This window comes from Herpailurus yagouaroundi, unplaced genomic scaffold (assembly GCF_014898765.1).
Source record: "Herpailurus yagouaroundi ecotype Mexico unplaced genomic scaffold, PumYag 190, whole genome shotgun sequence".
Lineage (NCBI taxonomy): Eukaryota > Metazoa > Chordata > Mammalia > Carnivora > Felidae > Herpailurus > Herpailurus yagouaroundi.
The window spans coordinates 19308721-19330643 of NW_024412421.1; the positions used below are offsets into that span (position 1 = coordinate 19308721).

The 21923-nt window shown below is 44.9% G+C and overlaps 1 protein-coding gene and 1 long non-coding RNA gene across 5 annotated transcripts in view; one reads left to right on the forward strand and one right to left on the reverse strand.

Annotated features, from left to right (window-relative positions):
• Nucleotides 1–1932: 1932 nt before the first annotated feature.
• LOC121045458 (uncharacterized) lies at nucleotides 1933–14192 on the reverse strand. 2 transcript variants are annotated; one of them, XR_005797759.1, is made up of 3 exons: nucleotides 13674–14177; nucleotides 11661–11996; nucleotides 1933–2054 (listed from the first exon to the last, which is right to left on the reverse strand). It is a non-coding gene; the product is annotated as an uncharacterized LOC121045458 (long non-coding RNA). The 2 variants fall into 2 exon arrangements; XR_005797758.1 differs by lacking the exon at nucleotides 1933–2054 and having other exon boundaries at nucleotides 10358–11996; nucleotides 13674–14192.
• Nucleotides 12907–21923, forward strand: part of CTCF (CCCTC-binding factor) — a 47566-nt gene continuing 38549 nt past the window's right edge. For 2 of the 3 annotated variants that reach the window (XM_040498372.1, XM_040498374.1), the window contains exons 1-3: nucleotides 12907–13105; nucleotides 17171–17287; nucleotides 18525–18637. The gene's annotated coding sequence lies outside the window, so the exon portion shown is untranslated. The remainder of the gene's footprint in view (nucleotides 13106–17170; nucleotides 17288–18524; nucleotides 18638–21923) is intronic. The other variant, XM_040498373.1, reaches the window with a different exon arrangement.

A 21923-nucleotide genomic window follows, 5' to 3' on the forward strand; every position in this document is an offset into this window, starting at 1 on the left:
GCAGCTGCCCTGTGATACTAAACAGCAAGTCCTTTCTCTCCCCAAGCTGCCTCTCCTCTCTGTAATAACAAATCTGACTGAACCCTGTGTGCTGCCCCCAGGCCCCCCAACAGGCAGACTGCTGCTTCGGGAGGCAGGGCTCCAGGGAAAGGACTCACATCTTCCCAGAGCTACCTGGCACGTGAGTGTGTTAACCCCAGAAGGTTAAGAATTCTATGGCGGGGGGGAGGTGGAATTTCAGAATGGTGGGCCTGTTTCAAAGAGGGCCCGAGGGAGGCCCACACCCAAGGCTGGACAAACAGGCTCTCTACCCTTCCTCTGTCCCTCCAGAGCTTTCATCATCCAGGGGCAAGGGAAACAAAGGACTTCCCTACTCCCTGAACCCACTCTGTTGCGGTGCCTGTGGTGGTAGCACAGCAGTGTGACACTGGGGAAAGTGTGTGTGCCTGCACTCAAGAGGAGCCAATGAGGTGCCAATAGTCCCCCGGGGGAGGTGGGGGAGGGGTGACCCAGATCCCCAAGGGAGCCCTGCTCCCCAGTGTTTTAGAGCTGTGTATGAGGAGGTTAGGCTGGGCCCTTAACCACCTGCTGGGGAAGCCAAGCTGAGCAGAAAAAACGGCCAACAGGAAGGAGCACAGGAAACACCTGTGTGTGGATACAGGTGGCTCATTCCAGAAGCGTCGGGGCTGGAGTGGGGGTGGTGGCAGGCAGACAGCCCTCAGCACATGACACAGCTCTATGCTCCCTCTATAACTATGAAGGGTGGCATGGAGGGATGGTGGATGTTGTGCAGCTCAGCTTTTTGGATGGTTGGCTAGGGTGGCAGGGGGTGGAGAAAGCAAACAAGTGATAGAGACCAAGCCAGCACCCAAAGTTGGCCACAGTTTGGGCCTGCCCCAAGAGCCCCTATAGGAAGAGTACAGTCCCAGAACCACCCCAAGGAGCCTATCAGGCCTGAGGCCCCACAAGAGGCCCACTAGTGGGGCAGGACTATCCACTTGGATCCAAATTGTAGCCTGTGTGGTCAGGAAAGAGGAAGTGAACATTCACTGGCCAGGTCCTGGGAAAGTGCAGACAGGGGTGACTGGGCCAGGATGAGCTCACAGCTCAATCCACAGGAGAGCACAGGGCCTGGGCAAGAAGTAGAGGATGGAAAAATATCATCCCAACCAAGGGTTAAATGAAGCAGTCACCAAAAATCTGAGCAGCCTGCTTTCCAATGCTGAGAAGGGATAGGGCCCCTAACTCTGTCCTTTACAAAGAGAGTCCCAAGGCCAGAGCCTAGTATTCAGCTCTAGCTGAGGGTGAGTGTGAGGGTCAGGATGAGCAGGAGCCAGAATTAGGGCACTGTGAGCACAGCCAGGTACAGGTGAAGGACTATCAAGACCAAAGCAAAAAGTCTCAGGCCTTTGTCCCATCAAGCCTACCTAGCTTAGAGTAGTGTGGATCAATTCCAGAACAGCCACTCGACACCTCTCCATTAACGCCCTGATGTCAGGCCAAATGGCCTCCTACACCTAGGCCCAGGCCCATATATGTGATGTAGTTGAGGACAGGGAGAGGCTCTCGTACCCTCCCCTCCCCCAACATACACACAGCCTCACAGGTGCTCCCCCACCACCTGGCACTCCCTCCACCTCCTACCTGCTGTCACACAGGTTCAGGGAGGCACTCATTCCTGCTGCCCAAAGTGATGGGGGGGAGGGGGCCTGATGACACCATCAGGATTCAAAGGCACCAGGGCAGGGAAAGCCTATGCGTAGCTGTCCTGTGGAGCCTGTGCCAGCCTCTGTGAGAGGACAGCAGAAGTGTTACATACTGAGGAGTGCCCCATCAATCAAGTCCATCAAGGCCACAGCTATGCCTTTGCCATCATAGTTGGAGCTCTCCCAGGACAAAATATAAGTGTAGGATACAAAAGAGGGACCAGACTGAGGTAGTCCAGGATAGTTTATTGTGTTGGTGGTCATCGGCGCTTCCCCTTTCTCCCCCCTTTCGTCTTCTAATCTTACCTTTTTTCCTGTCTCCCACTCTTCTTCTCCATGTATTCAAAGCTGTAGAGAACCAAAAAAAAGAAGAAAGAAAGGCATGTTTGTGAAGGCAAAGAAGCAGATGGGTTGGCACGTGGGAAGAGGACTGCTTGCTTCTTTGTCTCACCCACAAAGTGGGGGTGCCTTCTTTGTGTGTTTCTGTGCACGATGTGTGGGTACAATTTGCTGAACCCTAGGCATATGACATGCTCCTTCGCCCTCCTTTCCAGCCACCAGACAGCCCTGGAGTGTCCTATTCAGGCCATCTACCTGCCATGGCTTGGCTGTCGGACCCAGACCTTCTGTGCCTGGGTAATATTGGAAGGGTAAGCTTGGTAAGGATTCCAGGGCCTAGATGAACAGCTATGGACAAGCAGTCTATCATTTAGAAAATGAGACCGTCAATAGCCTGCAAGAGAGGAGCCTCTTTTTCAAAAGGTTACAATATGGTGGTGACCACATTTGAGTTTGAGTTTGATGTCAACGGTCAAGTCTCATTTGTCTCTAAACATACCCAGGGCATATGGACTCTCAATAAATGCTGCTTTAGAGCCACTGAATAAGTAATTGAATTGCCATGGCTAAAATCTACATCTCTAGCTATTTCCTCTGAATCTCCTTACAATCCTCTCTCACCTCCTCCTCAAACATCCTCTTACAAACATCACTCCCTAAGATTCTATTCTAGGCCCTTTCCTGTTCTCTCTTGAAACACTCCCTGAACTACCACATCTATTCCTCTGACTCCCATTTATATGCTGAGGCTGAATCCAATGATTCACATGGCTCTCTCCTCACCCCATATCCAACTGCTGGCTGGATACCTCCTTTTGAATAGCCAAGGTGTTTCAAACTCAGCATGCCCAAAATCAAACTGAGTATCTCAAAGCTTGTTTCTTCTCCGGGTCTCTTGAGGTTACCAAACTACCAGGGACCCAAGCCACACAATGACCTCAACCTTGACTCTTTCCTTTGTCCCCTCATCCCAGCCACCAGAATCCTCTCAATTAAATGCCCTAAATATTTCTAAATTCTGTCCACTCCTCTTTATCCCCGTTGGCACCACTCAGATTCAGGACATGTTGACCTCTAAGACACTGAAACTCCCTCACAGGCTTCCTGCCTCAGGTCTTACCCTTCTTCCATCCATTTTCCATGGTTCATCAGAATGATTTCTTTCTTTTTTTTAAGTTTTATTTCATTTATTTTGAGAGAGAGAGAAGTGGAAGGGCAGAGAGAGAGAGAGAGAGAGAGAGAGAGAGAAAATCCGAAGCAGACTCCACACTGTCAGTGCAGAGTCTGATGTGGGGCTCGAAACTCACAAGTTGCATGGGGCGCCTGGGTGGCGCAGTCGGTTAAGCGTCCGACTTCAGCCAGGTCACGACCTCGCGGTCCGTGAGTTCGAGCCCCGCGTTGGGCTCTGGGCTGATAGCTCAGAGCCTGGAGCCTGTTTCCAATTGTGTCTCCCTCTCTCTCTCTGCCCCTCCCCTGTTCATGCTCTGTCTCTCTCTGTCCCAAAAATAAATAAAAACGTTGAAAAAAAAAATTAAAAAAAAAAAAAAAGAAACTCACAAATTGCAAGATCATAGCCCGAGCTGAAGACAGACGCTTAACTGACTGAGCCACCCAGGCACACTTTTCAGAATGGTTTCTAAAACAAACCCACCACAGAGGCTCTCCTTTCTCCTAGGGACAAGTCCAGCCCCCTCAACCTGGGCACAAAGCCAGCTTCACTTTTGCCACCTAACTTCTTCTTCTTTTTTTTTTTTTTTAAATGTTTATTTATTTTTGAGACAGAGAGAGACAGAGCATGAAGGGGGGAGGGTCAGAGAGAGAGGGAGACAAAGAATCCGAAGCAGGCTCCAGGCTCTGAGCTGTCAGCACAGAACCCGACGTGGGGCTCAAACCCATGGACCATGAGATCATGACCTGAGCCGAAGTTGGACACTTAACTGACTGAGCCACCCAGGCGCCCCATCTGCCACCTAACTTCTTGCTCTGCACTAATGCACTTACAGAGCTTGCTTGCCCCTTGTGGTACATTCTTCTGGCCTCATCTTGCCTTGCTAATGCTTGCTCATTTGACAGGCTTCAACCTACACATCACAGATTTCTTCAGAAGTGGGTCCCTCCACTATGGTCCTGTCATAGGAACCTGCACTTACCCTGGTCCAGTAGTAATCACATCCCATTGCAATTGCTTATTTACTTTGTATCCTCATTTACTTTGTATCCTCCAGTATGTATACATGTTACCATAAGCATTTGCTGACTATTCTACTAGGTAATAGGCACCATCTAAAACATTTCAAGTATGAAAGTACCATGTTTAATGCAGAAAAAGCTTAGACACTCAAAACACTCTTCATGTGCCCTACAGAACACAGTGTTTTAGAATGCACTTTTACACTGGGATCCCAATTAAGGAATAAAATGGAAGCCAGAGCATGGAACAATATAGGGAGGGAGAGCTGAGGTTGGACTGGGAGAGGAGGCAAGCAACCTAAATCCACAGGGGCCTGAGGGGGGCGTTAGAAATGAGGCTGAAGAGGGGCGCCTGGCTGGCTCAGTGGATGGAGCATGCAACTCTTGATCTCAGGGTTGTGAGTTTGAGCCCTATGTTGTGTATAGAGATTACTTAAAAATAAAATCTTTTTTAAAAATGTTTATTTGTTTATTTTAAATGTTTATTTTTTGAGAGAGAGAGAGAGAAAACGTGAGCAGGGGAGGGACAGAGGGGAATGGGTCAGAGGATCTGAAGTGGGCTCTGTGCTGACAGCAGAGAGCCCGATACAGGACTCGAACTCAGGACTGCAAGATCATGCCCTGAGATGAAATGGGATGCTTAACTAACTGACTGAGCTACCTGGGAGCCCCTTAAAAATAAAAAAATGAAGGAAAAAAAAAAAAAAAACGAAGCTGAAGAGGTAAGCAGGGGCTTGGTCATAAGGCCTGGTGGAATGGCTGTGGAGTTTGGAATTTACTCCCAGGTAACTGAGGAGCCACATGTGGGGTTGAAGCAGGGGAATTTTGTGATCACAGCTGGTCTTTGGAAAGGTCCTCTAGCAGTTGTGTGGACAGAGGAGGCAGGAAACAGTGAGGAGTCTGAAGCCGTAGTTAGGAGAAACGATAATGGCCTGGGCTGGGATGGAGGCAGTGGGATGGATAGGATAGTGAAGAGATGTTCCAAAGACAGAAGGGAAAAACAAGTTTGGTGCTGATAGGATGTGGGAGGTGAGAGGACGAAGCCCAAGTTTCTGGATGGAGGGCGATATCTTTCACTGAAAAAGGGAGAGCCCTTTTAACAGGTTGGGAGGAGAGTAAACAAGCTGGAAAGGTGATCTGGGAGCTTTCCAGGAAGAAGTATCCAGAAAAAATCTGGAAATGTAGATCCAGGGCAAAAAGAGATGGGTGTGGACCAAAAGCAGCTTAAGGGTCATCCGTGCTTTACTATGAAGTCTTATAAAACTACTGTGATGTCCAGTGATCCATCTATTCCTCCCATACCTGCAGTCCATACTTTATACTTGTCTCTTCATCCTTGACTTTTAGCTACTAATGCTCATGAAGTTTAGTCTAGCTTCTATAGACTAACATAAGACAAAAATATAAGGCACTTAAGAGCTAGGGCATTGATTCATTGATCTGGATCTCAAGCAGTTACTTAGAACATACTTCTAGATTAAAAATTCATCACTCCAGGTGCGCCTGGGTGGCTCAGTTAAGCGTCCAACTTCGGTTCAGGTCACGATCTCACAGTCTGTGGGTTCGAGCTCCATGTCGGGCTCTATGGTTGACAGCTCAGAGCCTGGAGCCTGCTTCAGATTCTCTGTGTTTCCATCTCTCTCTGCCCCTCCCCCATTCACGCTCTGTCTTTGTCTCTCTCAAAAATAAACAGGGGCACCTGGGTGGCTCAGTTGGTTAAGCATCTGAATTCGGCTCAGGTCATGATCTCATGGTCTGTGAGTTCAAGCCCCGCGTTGGGCTCTGTGCTGACAGCTCAGAGCCCAGGGCCTGCTTCAGATTCTGTGTCTCCCTCTCTCTCTGCTGCTCCTCGACTCATGCTCTGTCCGTCTGTCTCTCAAACCATTAAAAAAATATAAATAAATACACATAAAAAAAGGAAATGTTATCTGGCAGTGCAGACCTCTGAGCAGCCAGTGAAAGAACTGGAAGAGAGGAGGTGGGGCTGGAAGATCTGAGCACTCATTCTGATTTTTCCAACAAGTTACCAGATGACTCTGAGCAAGTCACATTATGTCTTGAGCTTAGGACAAACCTGTGTCTGGCTCTTTAAATACAGCTGTGAACATCAATTCAAAGAACACACATGAAGAAGTTTTGCAAAATGAAAAATGTACAGATGAGATTGTTACAAGGGTGATCAATGCATGCCTGAAAAATGCAAGTAAGAGCACAAAAAACAAACGTGGGATGTAGGTCTAGGTAAAGTCTGTTAGACTTTAGAAAGCAGTAATTTGAGCTGTGAGGTAAAAAATAAACGTGGCTTTTTACAGGGGTCTAAAGACATCAGTAAAGAAAAAAATTTGTGGTCTGGGTAGGAGATATGAAAGGGCAAGTCTTTAATATGTTACAAGAAAGTGGTTGCCCTTGGCAGTTGACACTGGAAGCTTTCCAAATGTCTTACAAGGTTTAGTGTCCCTACTCTACACCCTAGTCCAATGACGTCCAATGACTGTCCCCCAACATTCTTGTGCCCTTTTATGCTCTTGATTATGGCTCTTTTCACCTTACATGCCTTTGCCTTGCTTGTTTATGCTTTCTGATCCTTTAACACCCAGCTGAAATGAGATACTCCTAGAGAATGATTTACTCCTTTATCTATCCATTTCTTCCCATTATAGCCATTATTGCAATAATTGTTTTTTTTTGTGTTTTTTAAATTTTTTTTAATGTTTATTTATTTTTGAGACACAGAGAGACAGAGCATGAACGGGGGAGGGTCAGAGAGAAAGGGAGACACAGAATCTGAAACAGGCTCCAGGCTCTGAGCTGTCAGCACAGAGCCCGACGTGGGGCTCGAACTCACGGACCGCGAGATCATGGCCTGAACCGAAGTCAGACGCCCAACCGACTGAGCCACCCAGGCGCCCCTGTTTTTTTTTTGTTTTATTTTGTTTTGTTCTGTTTTTTAACTAGTCTCACCAGTTAAACTTTGAGTTCAAGGACAGGAAACACATCTTGGGTCATTTTTATATCCCCAGTGAATAGAACAGCAAGTACTCAATAAACGTTTGCTAAACTGGATTATATGTCACATAACAGATACAGACAGGAGTATTCAGATGTAACTTTAGATCTTACCCTTAAAGCAGGCAAGAAATCATTACTTAGAATTACCATCATTACTTAGAAAATCAACACTTCTCCTCTATCAGCAATTCTCTTGCTGAAAGAGTTTTTAAAAACCACATAAATCTTGTAATAATAGCAGACTTTATATGGGGCAACAGTGGGAATCAAGGAAGATCTTGGAAATGGAATTGTTCTCTAAGAATTATAGAGCAAAGTACGCCCTTCACAGAAAGAATGGAAAGCCTAGTCAGTAATGGATTCTGTTAATGAATCTAGAAAGACCATGTCCATCAGAAGGTAGATTTAGGAGTGAAGGTAGGTAACAAGAAGCATAAAAATAAAATAGTAACAATAGTTTACATTTTTTGTATGGTTACTGGTGTCTAGAATTATCCAAGAGCTTTACTTGAATTTTCTTGTTGAATCCTTACCACTGTGTGAAGTACAATTACCACCCTACATTATAGCGAAGAAATCTACAGTTGTTATAATTCACCCAAGATCATAAAACCAATAAAGAGACAGGATAAGACTCAAATGCTGGACAATTTCACTGTAGCATCCAGAAAGGGTGATATTAAATGTTTAAGTTATATAATTTACATCTCTTAATCTAATTAACTGCACACCAAGCTTTCTAGTAATATGGATTTTCAGGAGGCTCTCCTGCAAGGAAAGAATGTGCCTTTTGCCAACACAAGGACATTGGTCCACTTGCCAGTTAGTACAGCAGCACTCTGCTTATCCATCAAGCTCCTGTGAACCAGATAAGTCCCTAAGGAAGGAATACACTCTCAGGATACAGACTATATTTCTGGTCCTGCCTGTGAGGCTGAGGACCAGATCCTGGAACGTGGTGACTTCACTAATGCCATGTGGTAAGCCAACAGCTTCAGCTGATAATGCCCTAAACTCCTGTGGACTACAAACCTAAGACAGAGTTCATGGGAAGAACTCTTCCTTAAATTACTGAGTGGTTTTAAACCACCATAGTTCTCACTGGTGAGGTAGTCTGGAGTAGCACTGCAGGGAACAAATCTGTCCTTATTTTTATTATGCCAACTGTTTTGCAGACTCTCATCATATTGCTTTTCCCTCTCAGCTTATTTCTGTCCAGCCTGAAACATCCTATCCTTTTGGTTTGGCTCTCCATTTCTTGGTTTTTGGAGTCAATTCCATAAAGTAGGACATCTCACAGTTTTCCACAAGGAGAAGAAAACATTTCTATTTGCTCCTTCCTAGTGAATAGCCTCTAAGATCTTTGTCTTCAGAAAGCATGCTCCAAGGCCACTTGGACCCCATTCTTGGCTTCTGATGCCTCAGAGGTCATACAGTTGATAAATATTTTGTTATTTATATTTTTTTATTATTTTTTGAGAGACAGACAGAATGCAAGCAGGGGAGGGGCAGAGAGAGTAGGAGACACAGAGCCTGAAGCCTGCTTTGAGCTGTCAGCACAGAGCCCAATGTGGGGCTTGAACTGATGAACTGAGATCATGACCTGAACCAAAGTCGGACAGTTAACCCACTGAGACACCCAAGTGCCCCAAGGTGTTTTTTTAAGTTCTTGTATTTATTTTGAGAGGGACAGAGACAGCATGAGTGGAGGAGGGATGGGGGGAGTGGGCAGAGAGAGACAGAGAATCCCAAACAGTCTCCATGCTACCAGCACAGACCCTGACAGGGGCTCGAACTCATGAACCATGAGATCATGACCTGAACAGAAACCAAGAGTTGGATGCTTAACTGACTGAGTCACCCAGGCACCCCAGATGGAGGGTTTTTGTTGGTTGTTTTTTTTTTTTAAGATTTTATTCTTAAATAATCTCTAAACCCAATGTGGGACTTGAATTTACAACCCCAAGATCAAAAAGTCTCCACTAACTGAGACAGCCAGGCACCCTTGATATAGTTGGCATAAACATAGTTGTCTTGGTCGGTTCAGGCTGCTATAACAAAATACCATTGACTGGGTGTGTGACTTATAGACAACAGAAATTTATTGCTCACAGTTCTAGAGACTCAGTAGTCCAAGATCAAGGTACCAACATGGTTGCTTTCTGATTAAGGCCCTCTTCTTGGCTCATAGCCATTGCTTTCTGGCTGTGTCCTTAACATGGTAGAAGGGACTAGGGATCTCTGTGAAGCTCTTTTACAAGGCATTTAACCTATTTATAAAGGTTCTACTCTCATGACTTAAGTACCTCCTAAAGGCCCCACCTACTAATACCATCCCATCAAGTATTAGGATTTTTTTTTTAAGTTTATTTGTTCATTTTGAGAGAGAGTGAGCACAAGCAGGGGAGGGGCAGAGAGGAAGGGAGACAGAGGATCCCAAGCAGGCTCCACACTGTCAGCATAGAGCCCAAATCCAGGCTCAAACTCACAAACTGTGAGATTATGACCTGAGCTGAAATCAAGAGTCGGATGCTTAATCAATGGAGCCACTCGGGCACTCCAGCATTAGGATTTCAACATATGGATTTTGAGAGGGACACAAATATTCAGACCATAGCAGCTATTAATATAACTGTAAATATAGTTGAGTTTTTTTCCATCTAAATACATTGACTTATATTTGCCCATATTAAAGCTTTAGAAGACTTTTTTTTCTTTTTTTCAAAAATACTTGTTTATTTTGAGAGACAGAGCAGGAGAGGGGTAGAGAGGGAGGCACAGAATCAGAAGCAGGCTCTAGGCTCTGAGCTGTCAGCACAGAGCCCAATGCCATGCCCAAATTCATAAACCATGAGATCATGACCTGAGCCAAAGTGGGCCGCTCAACTGAATGAGGCACCCAGGTGCCCCTTGAAGACATTCTCATAGCTTACTCTTATGGTTTCAGGTAAAGTTGTACAGAAAGTTTATTAATCAGATTATTAAAGGTACCAGAAAGAAAAAGAACCTAAGAACTTAAGTGCAAGTCAGTCTTGTTGTTTCTGGTACATAGTTCCTAGATATACCAGGAGGTATTTGGGGTTGAGAGCTGAAGAAACTGCAAGATACAAATATTCTGGAGGTATATGGTAATTTCCCTCTAAGTTTGAGGGTTTTATTTTTGAGTCCTCAGGTGTACATAAAAGACAAATGGGATCATTTGGTTTCTAGTAAAAGGGGTCACATGTAAATTTTCCAAATATTCACATATTTCTAGAATATTAGCTAGTCACATAAATCAAGTACCTGAGATTAGGAACCAGAAAACTTAGGACTGGTGTTGAGAAACCAAATTATCCCTTTTCTGCATGTCTGCACCCAAGCAGCTGAATGTTGCTGGAAAAAAACCACATACTGGGCCAACTGGTTTAACTTTAAAGTCATGATCACAAACTTCAAATGGGTACCCAATGCTGACAAGGCAGTCCTACTCAGGAAAGCTGTAAGCTTGCTTTTCCTCTCCCCAGCATTTGCATCCATCTTCACCTTCGTTACTTCACAGCAGAAGCATCCTGTTCCTGAGGTCAGTTCTCCGTTCCCTTATATCCTCTCATGGGTTTCATTCCTATGTAAGTCAAGCAAGCCTTCTCTCTCCTGTATCACTCCCAATGGCACATAAACACAATCAAGAACTCTATCATGTTTTAAAACATCTCCTCCCTTGACCCATTACCTTCCATTTATCCCTAAATTTCTTTGCTCCCTTCACAACAAAACTTCTCATCTTGCTTATGTGTGCTATCTCTATTCCCTTACTTTTCCATTCACTCTTCAAACTCATTCTAGTGAGATCTGCATCTGTTGATTTACCAACATGAATCAAGCCAGTCACCATTGATATTGTCCAGTGACTTCCAAGGTGACCAGTCCAACAGCCATGTCTCTGGCCCAAGCTGACCTCTCAGCAGCACTAGGCACAGTTGACCACTCCTCCCTACCCTAAACCTTCTCTGCCCTTGGGTTCCAAACTCAACAGTCTTGTGGATTTCTTTCTTGCCTTCCTGGCTGCTCCCTCTCATTCTCCTTCATTACCCTACCTATTTCTAAATGCTGGAGTGTCTAGGATCTGGCCTTGGAATTTCTCTTCATTCTCCTCTCCAAGTCAGAGGCCATACACTGACAGCCCACACGAATGGTTTAATCAACCTTATGCATTTTAAAAACATCTGATTTAGTTGCTAACATCTAAATATCTGAAGATTTACATTACAAAAATCTAGATTTCTGATCCCCCCCCCTTTTTTTTAATGTTTATTTTTGAGAGACCTAGCTTGAGCAGGTAAGGGGCAGAGAGAGCAGGAGACACAGAATCCAAAACAAGCTCCAGGCTTGGAGCTGCCAGCACAAAAGCCCAATGCGAGGCTAAAACTCACGAACCGCCAAGATCATGACTTGAGCCAAAGTCAGACGCTTATTCGACTGTACCACACAGGCGCCCGTCTGATTTCCTTTTTCAGAAACACCCAGAAAAATCTGTCAATATTGGGCTGGCATCCTCATAATGAAACAATCTGCTGAATAGCGCAGAAGCTGTCTCCTTGATGCTGGGTCTGCTTGTTATCCGTGATATCGAAAGTAAGGGAGTTCAGAATACAGACCTCAGTCAGTTCCCATCAGTACCAAAGGCTCTCCTCCCTGAGCCACCAGAACATCCTCCAGTCTGTGGTAGGTGAACTTCATCATTGCAAGTTGGGTAAAGTCCGCAGGTGCATCCTAGGGAGGGGGAGGGGCGACCGCACTGTGAGGGGCTTAAGGGCGCCACCCACACAGAATTTCACTCTCAAGCAAAGGCAACAAGTGCACGTTTTAAAAATACAGCATTATATAGCGCCGAGTAAGAAAACCCTTTTGGCCAAAGACTGCTATGGTCGTGTAAAAAGCATCAAATTTGGTCTTCTGCTGGCCTTTCCGGCTTAAGGGGCCTGGTGACACCAAGAAGCCCTTGTCCTCTTGCACCCGGTTTTAGGAGGCCCTCTCCTAAGGGCGGAGAGATCCCTTAAAAGCCGCTGGGCAAGGATACCCCTTCCCGCCCTCCTTCGTGGACACTGTACTGTTCTGATGAGCTGGGAGCGCACGGGGGCCAGTCCGGCCTCACTCGGTGGCTGGCGGCGGTGGGGCGCTGGGAGAGAGGGGCCGGCCCGGCTAGGGCGGAGATTGGGGCGGGGCCCGGCCCAAGAACCGCCTCAGCCCCACCGCCTAGCCCCGCGCGCGCTTCCTCCAAACACCCTCCCTCGCACCCCCCCCCCCACCCTTTACGTATTCAGGAAGGGAGATTGCGGCTGGGGAACCAGGTCAAGAGAGCCCGGGATCCTGTACCGCCCAGAGGCGGCGGCGGCCTCCGCCCAGGAAGCCCCACCCAGCAGGAGCCCGGACGTAGCGGCGCCCGCAGAGTCCACGCGCGACCGGGCGAGGGCGCGGGAGGGCGCCTGCGGCGTGACGCGACTCGCGGCGCGTCCCGTGACGCCATCGCGCCCGCTTTTGAAAGTTGGCGCCCGGGGCCGCCTCCCATGCTGCCCTGCGCCAACCCCTCCCCTCACCTTTCCTCCCCCGCCCTCCACTCGTCGCCTGGCCGGCCCCCCCACCCGTCCCTTCCCTTATCAGCACCCGCGGCCCCGGCAGCGCCGACGCAGGCGCACTGCACCGCGCCGCCGCCATTTTGTGTCCGAGCCTGTGGAGCGATTAAACCGTGCGCGGAGCTGCTTCTTTGGCGGCAGCTGCGGCGGCGGTAGCCGGTGCGGGTGCGCGGAGCTGTCCGGGGACGCCGGGTGGCCGGAGCGGTGGAGCGGCGGCGGAGCGGGCGCTGCAGGGGGTGTGGCGCGGAGGTAAGGGGGCCCGGGGTGGAGGAGGTTTCGCGGGCCGCCTCTAGGTGTCACGATGGGGCCGCTCCGGTCGGCGCTGGCTGCAGCCCGGCGCCAGCGCCGCCGCCGGGGGGTGTTTGTCTCCCTCTACCGTCCCTGCTGCGGCGCGGCCGCCGCCATTGCCCGTCGCCGCCGCGGCCCGGCCGGCCCCCCCCCCCACGCACACACCCGCCCGCTAGGCCTCCCTCCTGGCGGCGCGCTAGGCCTCTGGCGGCGGCGGCAGCAACAGAGGCCCGCGCGCCGGCGACTCCATTTTCCTTCCTTTGTCTCTGCCCTCGAGGCCGGCTCTTGGCCCGACTGGTTGCCCGGCCGCGGCCCGCCCTCTGCCCTCCGCCCCTCCCGCGGCGGGTGGCCTCAGCCGAGAGGCGATCTCCGCATCCCGGCTCCCGCGCCCGCCTTGCTCGAGGGTCCCGACCCACTGTCGGCGCGCGCGCCCGCGCGCAGCCCGGTGTCCGGGTAGTATGAGTGTCGGGCCCTGGCCGACGCCTCTCTGCCTGCCCCTCCTCCAGCCTGCCCGGTCCCCGGAACCTACCCCGGCCGCTCTGCGAGCGTACCCCTGCCGCTCGGCTGCTCTGCGGTCGCTCCCAGTCCGCGCGCCGCCGCCTCTGGTCTACGTCTCCGCCGAGTGGCGCAGGCGGCGCTGCTGCGGCTGCGAGCAGAGAGACCCCAGAGCTGCCGAGAGCTCCCTCTGCAAGGCTGGCTGAGCTGCTCGCGCCTCGACGCTGCCTGAGCGGGCGGGGGGACGCGCGCTCGCCGCCCCCGCCGGGCCCGGCTGCGCCCCCAAACTCGCGCCCCAGCTCCTCGCTGGACCTGACTGGTGCGGCCCCACACAGTGGCCGGAAGAGACTCGAGTTCCGCACCGAGTCGTTTTCCTACAGCCAGGGTCGGACTCCTCTTGTAATGATAGCCTGACTTTGTGCGCTAAGAGATCTCAAAGGGATCGAAACTTAACTTCATTCTGATCTCAAGTGACGTGACAAATTCCTGAATTCGGGATTATGGGCTTGTTGAATTGGTTTAGGCGACCCTTGAGTTTCCCTCCCGCTTTAAAATGTCCTGACACTGAGTTAGTACAGTATTTAGTACCTGATGCTTTAGGGCTAGGCGAAGGCACTTCTGCCCCGGGATTGTGCAACCTGATCTAAAGCTCCAGTAGGGCAGAATGAATTTATTCTTGACTCCACTGGTAATTTGCCCATACACTGAAATATGAGGGTTGATGTTGTAATTGAATCCTGGGTCGCTAGCTGCAGTTGGTTTATAAATATCTACGCCTAATGTAACTACTCTTTAGTAGCTGACTTCCTGTAGCCCAGAGTTCAGCGTTAAGTAAACATTCGCGTAAGTAGTCTTCAAGCTTGGAGTTTAAATCAAGTAGGAAAGTTAAAAATCTAAGTTCCCTATAGGCGGCAAAAGAAGTTAAACAGGACATGTATATTAAGTTTACTGCCCTCAGCTGTCTTAAGTCATTAAAAAGCTTCCTGCTGAATTGTCAGAGTTATCTCTTTTTCCCTTTTCCTCAAGTATTCTAGTACTTTAATATAGTATCGTGCAGCAGCAGTTGATACATTAACTCGGTTGCTTTGGAGAGAGGGAAATCTTGATTAACTTTTTTTTTAAGACTATGTTAAATTTATGAGGAAATTAAAACAGGCTGGCACTAAACAGAGTTGTTGGGTCTGCTCAACCTGTAGGATTTTGCAGCAATCTGCATCTACAGTAGTCTTTCAACATCCCTTTTTCAAATTCTACAAAATGTCCCTTCTCCCCCCTCCTACAGTAAAAGTAAAATTGCACTAACAAATACAGTAGTATTGATGAAGTGCAGGTTTGGTAATAGAACCATGCTTAATTGTTTAATAAATTAGTCTATAGTTTTTTTTTGCATTTGTGAGATTTTCCACATTGTGGATGGCAGGTGGTCTGTTTTACTTATAAAAATAATCTCTACACAGGTTAGAAATTAAAATCCAGAAGATCTATATTGGGCCAGGAATAAAATTTGTTTTCCCTGGTTAGTGTTATGCTCCACAAACCATGTTTTGTTTTTTCGTTTAGTTCTGCCATATGCAGTCATCGGCCTCTTAGTCTTCCATGTTATTTATGCTCTTTTAGTGGTGTAGACTCCACAGAGTTGCTGTCCTTTGAGATTTCCTATATTCCAGGATTCATACTTTGTTTTTATTGGAAAATGAAATCTACAGAGAATGAATTGAGGATATAAGGTTACCCAAAGGAGCTTATAACTTAAATCAATAAGGTGAAGAAGATTACAACAGGAATGTTTGCCCACTTAAGAAAATATTTAAGAGGAATTGTGAAAGTCATCCTTAGGGGTCTATTTAACCAACATAAGAAAATTTAGAAGTTGTAAAAGTCATTCTTAAGACTATTCCAATTCTAAGAGGTTTAAGATACAGCTTTAAAGAACACACAAAAATGAGGAACTTCTTTGGGTGGCTTAGGGAGTTCTTTGGGAGTGCAGGGGCCACCTGCGGCTGACTAGGGCCCCAAGGGAGAGTCCTGTGGCAGAGCCTTTCACAGTGGTGTCTGTTGGCGAAAAGTCCACCTCTAGAAACTGTTTTTTTGCTACTGGCATCAAATTCACTCCCCATCATGTATAGCTTCCATTTCATTTTTTTAAACCAGAGATTTAGTTGATCATCTGTTTACCTTACTGACCTGTCTCAGTCCCGGATGACTTCAGGCGTTTGGCCAAAAATTAGGTCCCTCTTCCAAACAACTAAAATTTGTCATAATTTAATACTTTGAGAAAGAGCATACAGGTTTGGAAAGAACAATAATGGCAAATAATGCATAACCTTGAAGACCCTGGTTTGCAGTTGGATGTGTGGATTTGGCGTACCATGTTTGTTTTTCTAAACATTAAACTTTCTCTAGTCACCATCTTCAGATCTTCACTGGCAGGTCTGCATTTTCTTAGTGATTAAGATTTCAGTGCAAAGATGGGACATTGCTTATAGACTGCTAATGTATGCATTGAGAATAGTGATTTTTCTATACTTGGTGTTCATTTTTAGTTACCTCTAGAATGTTCAGGTATATAAAATCTCCTCCCTTTGAGGCATGCTAGTAACACTATATGGACTCTAATACAAAAGTGTTTCTTGGACTAGATATGCTGATCCTCTTTTCAAGATGTAAATTGCCTCTCAACAGAGAAGACTTTTCTTTAGCTTCTAAGAAAGTATTATATTAGCTTAGTTTCGTGAGCTTTAGTTAATTATGAGATAGATTCCTTTGTAGTTGTACCTTATATGCCAAATTCCTTGGAAACTCTTAATTCAAATTTAGCACTTCCATTTCACTTGGAGGTTTCTTTTCTTTTTTTACTTTGGAAGTAAGTTCCACTCTACTATTACCTAAAACTTAAAACTTGACAATTCATATATTTGTAATTTGGGGATAAAATTATCAGCTAACAAAAAATATTTCATTGCTGTGCTTCTGGGAATTTCAAGACAGTGAAAGCCCTTCCTTCCTGAAGATAAGGAAGTAATACTGTTAAAGGACTATTAATTACTACATCTATAAGAATTAATTTTTCTGTCAGCTCAAATATATATACGTGTGCCATTATTTCCCTGCAAGGTCATAATGGGGTATTTTTTTTTTAAAGATTTTATTATTTTTTTCAGTAATCTGAAGTTACTATTTTTTCAGTAGTCTGTTGGGTGTAGACTCAACATGGGGCTCAAACCCACAACCCCAAGATCAAGTCTCATGCTCCACCAACTGAGCCAGCTAAGCACTCCAATGGTGCTATTTTGATAACCACAGATCTTTAGTGCTTTATATATTTAGCAAATATATAAAGAAATAAGTGTTTTATTACTGGTTTGGTAGAATTTATGGAATGCCTCATTTAGTAATGTGATGTATCAGAACCAGTATATTGTTTTTTAACCAATTTTGTCAGCTTTTATCTTGCCCTCAATTTGCTTTTCATATTATATGTGCAGTTGTGTGTATTTGGTGTTCATAAAATGATTTATGTTTCTGCTTTAGAATGGTCACAGATCTGGAGCCAAAGACCAAGATGCACTAGTGGACAGGTTGCTGCCCAGGGGCTTGAGAGCTGGGTTCTGTGTTCTCTCCTGAAACTGACTTTGCAGCCACGGAGAGGTAAATGCTCTTTCCATTTCTTGGTCTTGAAGATGGGAGTAATAAATCCTTTCTGGGGTTGGAGGATTTGCTATATTGTTCTTGGGTATAGAAGATGCAGGACAGTGAATAATTGAGGGCATGCATGTTTTATAGTCAGAGTCCTCAGTTTGAAACTCTGCACTGGCATATACTAGCTGGGTGACACTGAGCACGTTACTTAACTTCTCTACTCCTATGGTCCCCATTTGTGAGAGAACAACACCAGTTACAGAGGCTAGGCTCTAGGTTGGTGAGAATGTGTATAAAGCATTAAGTATCATTCTGAGCATGTACATAGACCCCAGGAAATAGTTGTTTTTCTGCAGAAACCCTTGGAACGTATATTTTGGTTATTGACAAATGACGTCAAGAGTCCATGGCCTGTGGCAATTTGAAATTTTGATGAGCAATAGATGGAATCCTATTTTTTTGGAAATGGATCCTAGATAAAAGTTGTCTTAATTAATTTGATTTAGCCTAGTTGATGACCCATTTTTGTATCAGTATTATATTCATTATCAGTAACATTTTGAAACACATTAAGGGGTCACTTAAAATTTACTGTAGCCTACAATTTCTGCTATAAAATATAATGGACATTATAGGGAACTTGGAACAGGCCTCATAAATACTAGGCTTTGGAATCTCATAAACAACAAAGTAGGGTTCTGGGTAGGAAAATTATCTCTTCTCAGGCTATTAGAATACACATCCTTCTTGTCCCTTCGAAAATGTGAAAATAATTTAATTGTACTTGTGTAACAGCAAAAGGGAAAGGTGGGGAGTTATAAATGCTGACATTAGATAAGCTTATGTGAATGAATCCTCTAAGTGACTACTAAGATTTTTCTTACAAGCTGTGTTGGAGCAAATAGAGAGGAGGAAGGGAACAGGAATGAAAACTCTACTATTCAAATCTGTTTTCCATGAGCAGCTTAGTACATTGATAGGTGGGAAGGACAAGGTCTGTGTGCTAGGATTCTGTCACTCAAGAAATAATTTGTGCCCTGCAGGTTTTTTTAAGGAGTGTTGACACAGAGTACATATTAATGAGCTCCTGAAAAGAAAAACAATACTGATTTAAAAAGCTGTTGAGAAAACTAGCCTTAAGAGTTTGGGGAATGGGGTTGTAGGAACATGTTGGTCACTTTTAAGTATTATGGCAATTTAATTGTTTAGATCCCTGTTTCTCAAACTGGGATATGAATACCCTTAGGGTACAAAGTGGTATGATTCCGGGGTACTTGAAGCCACAAGATAAGCATGACCCATCTTCTTGGAGCTTCAATTGTGCTCATTGAGGGGGCGGTGAGTTAAGTAATTTGACTGGTAAGTAATTTTTAAATTTTTACATTAAAGCAAATACATATATTAGGATCAGAATGGGAACTCTGTATAGACTGTTGAAGAGAACCCAGGTTTTCAGCAAAGTGGGTCATGAGTCCCTAGGGGATAAGAATCGTCCTTTGTATAGGTACTACAGTGGAAACATTTGAGAAGCAATGGTTCTGAGCTATGGAACAGCTCTGTCATCCAGCTCCTTACTTTGTTCCCTGTAGCATCCTATTGTGGAATATAGACATTAAATTGTATTAAATCGGTGCTTGTTTGCTTGCATGCATGTTTCTACAGGTACCCAACATGCACAAGAGCTCTACACCAATTGGTAGACAGTTCTAGATGGCGAACCAAGTCAGAAATACTGTCATTAAGACCATTCCAATGACCTAATTATAATTTAAAAAGAAAAAAAAATTTTTTTAAACAATGAACAGACTCAGGTCTGAAACTGTAAAATGGGGTGTTCGATTGGTTCAGTCCATAGAGCATGAGACGCTTGATCTCAGCAGGAACTCTTAATGAGTTCAAGCCCCACATTGGGCATGGAGCCTACTTTGTAAAAGGCCACACATCATTTGGGGTGCCTGGGTGGCTCAGTCAGTTGAGTTTTTGACTCTTGATTTCAGTTCAGGTCATGATCCCAGGGTCATGGGATCAAGCCCCATGTCAGGCTCCACACTGAGTGTGGATTTTGCTTGGGATTTTCTCTGTCTTCTGCCCCTCTCCCCTGCTTACACATGTGCTGTCTCTCCAAAAAAAATTTTTTTTTAACTGTAAAATAAATTCTACAAAACAAGATTTTGAAAGCAAATGTCATATTAACTCCAGCATAATTAACAATTTATACTGATTTGTTACCTCCCCATTCAAGTTAAGTATTAAGAGTCTTAATAATATGTCTAAATCTTAAGCTTGTAGACCTTGTGATTCCTAAGACAGTTATTTAGAAGTGTCTATTTTTTTATTATTACCTATTGTTACTAGTGTATTGCTCTTAATTAATATAAGTGGCACATAAGAAATACATTTTCTATACTGACAATATCTGCTGTTTGAATACAAGTTTTATATTTGAACCTAATTTGTTCTAGATATCATGGAGTGTGAATTTCTCTGAAATTATTTGAATTGGATCAGCCTGAATATTTGGATGTACTCTAAATATTTGTAGTATTTGTTGAATACTTGTATTCATTCCATTCTTTGAACACTTGCCTTTCTACTTTGTGCCAGGCACTGTGTTACATACTGGGGATTTGAATCCCCAGGGATTTCTTAAATAAGAAAAAGTTTGTTTTTCTGGGAGTCTTGAGTATAGGGAAGAGATTAAGTGTTGTTTGTGCTCTGATAAAAGTGTGTTCAGGATGCAGAGAGGGTAGTCTGTTACAGGAGTTGGTGAAAGATTTTGAGAAAGGCTTTCTTGAGGAGAGACCTTGATCTAGGTATATCAAGAAATTCAGAAGCAGTATAAATTCGATTTTAATCCCATTAGGGCGCCAAGGTTTAGTCACTGCAGCTTAATAGCTATGTAGCCTTGGGCAAGTCCATCAAGTGTGACTTCCTTGTGCCTTCCTTTCCTCATTGGTAAAATGATGTATCTACCTTGTTATAGGCTATGGCAGTTAGATGAAGTATTGTTAGGGGGAAACCCATGTATTTGTAACGGTAATGTGCTATATAGAAGTAAAGTGATAGTCTGTAGACATTAGAATAGTGGGTCAATGTATATATTTTGCATTAAGCTACAGTGATGACCACTAGACTGTACAGAAGTTAAGTGAATCAAGTAAATTGGGACTTTGTGGATGAGAAAATAACATTAATCGGGGCGCCTGGGTGGCGCAGTCGGTTAAGCGTCCGACTTCAGCCAGGTCACGATCTCGCGGTCCGTGAGTTCGAGCCCCGCATCGGGCTCTGGGCTGATGGCTCAGAGCCTGGAGGCTGTTTCCGATTCTGTGTCTCCCTCTCTCTCTGCCCCTCCCCCGTTCATGCTCTGTCCCTCTCTGTCCCAAAAATAAATAAACATTGAAAAAAAAAATTAAAAAAAAAAAAAGAAAATAAAATTAATCAAAATCTCTTGAGCAGCAGAGAAATGGATGAGTAAACAGGGCTATACCCCATGTGAGAGTAAAGTTTGACAACCACAAAAAGAAACTAATTGGGAAGACTCTTAGCCAGCAAAATGTCTATGAATTTTTTTTAATATAGTTCCAAAAAAAGAAACTGTTATGGAATAAAAGTAAAGAAAACCAAAAACATGGCACATAGCAAGAACTTAGTGTGTAATTGAATGAATACCCCAGGAAAAAGACAAAACAGACATGAAAACACTGGTCAAAATAAAATAAAGAACTAGTAGTGCAAGGGTGGTTAAGTTTGGAGTAACTTTTTCTAGCTTTTCTAGTTTGTGTAAGATTTTATAACGCAAATAAATTTTTCCCTTTTTTTTTTTTTAAATAAAGTAGAATTACCAAAATTTGGGACTAACCATATTCAACAATAGAGGACTGATTAAATTGTGAATGTCTATATAATAGAATGTCATGAAACCATTATATTATGTATAGGAATACATTGAAATGGAGAGATTTGAGACCTATTACATAAAGCAAATTATCAAATGTATGTTCAAAGGTATGTGTGTATATATAGGGAGGAGACTATAGATATAAACCAGAATGTTTATATAAAACCAATAGAGGGGCACCTCGGTGGCTCAGTCAGTTGAGTGTCCGTCTGGCTCTTGATTTTGGCGCAGGTGATGATCCCAGGATTGTGGGATCAGCATGGATTCTCAGCTTAAGATTCTCACTCTCTCTCGCCTCTCCCCCATCCCCCCTTTGCCCTTCTTCCCCGCTCCATTTCTTTCTCTCTCAAAAAAAAAAAAAAACTATAGATTTATATTCTAGATTATCTGAGTTTTCTTCTGTTTGTAGTGTATAATTTAAAAAATTTTTAATGTATTTATTTTTGAGAGGCAGAGAGAGACCAAGCACAAGTGGGGGAGGGGCAGAGAGAGAATGAGACCCAGAGTCTGAAGCAGTCTCCAGGCTCCAAGTTGTCAGCACAGAGCCTGACACAGGGCTCGAACTCACAAACTGTGAGATCATGACCTGAACCGAAGTCAGACTCTCAACCAACTGAGCCACTCAGGTGCCCCTGTATTATATAATTTTTAAAGGAATCCAATAGAGTAGGAAATAGGACTGAAGCTTTCTGATAAATACAATAAGATAATAAAAGTAGTTTTTGTCTAGTTTACTCTGGCAGTGAA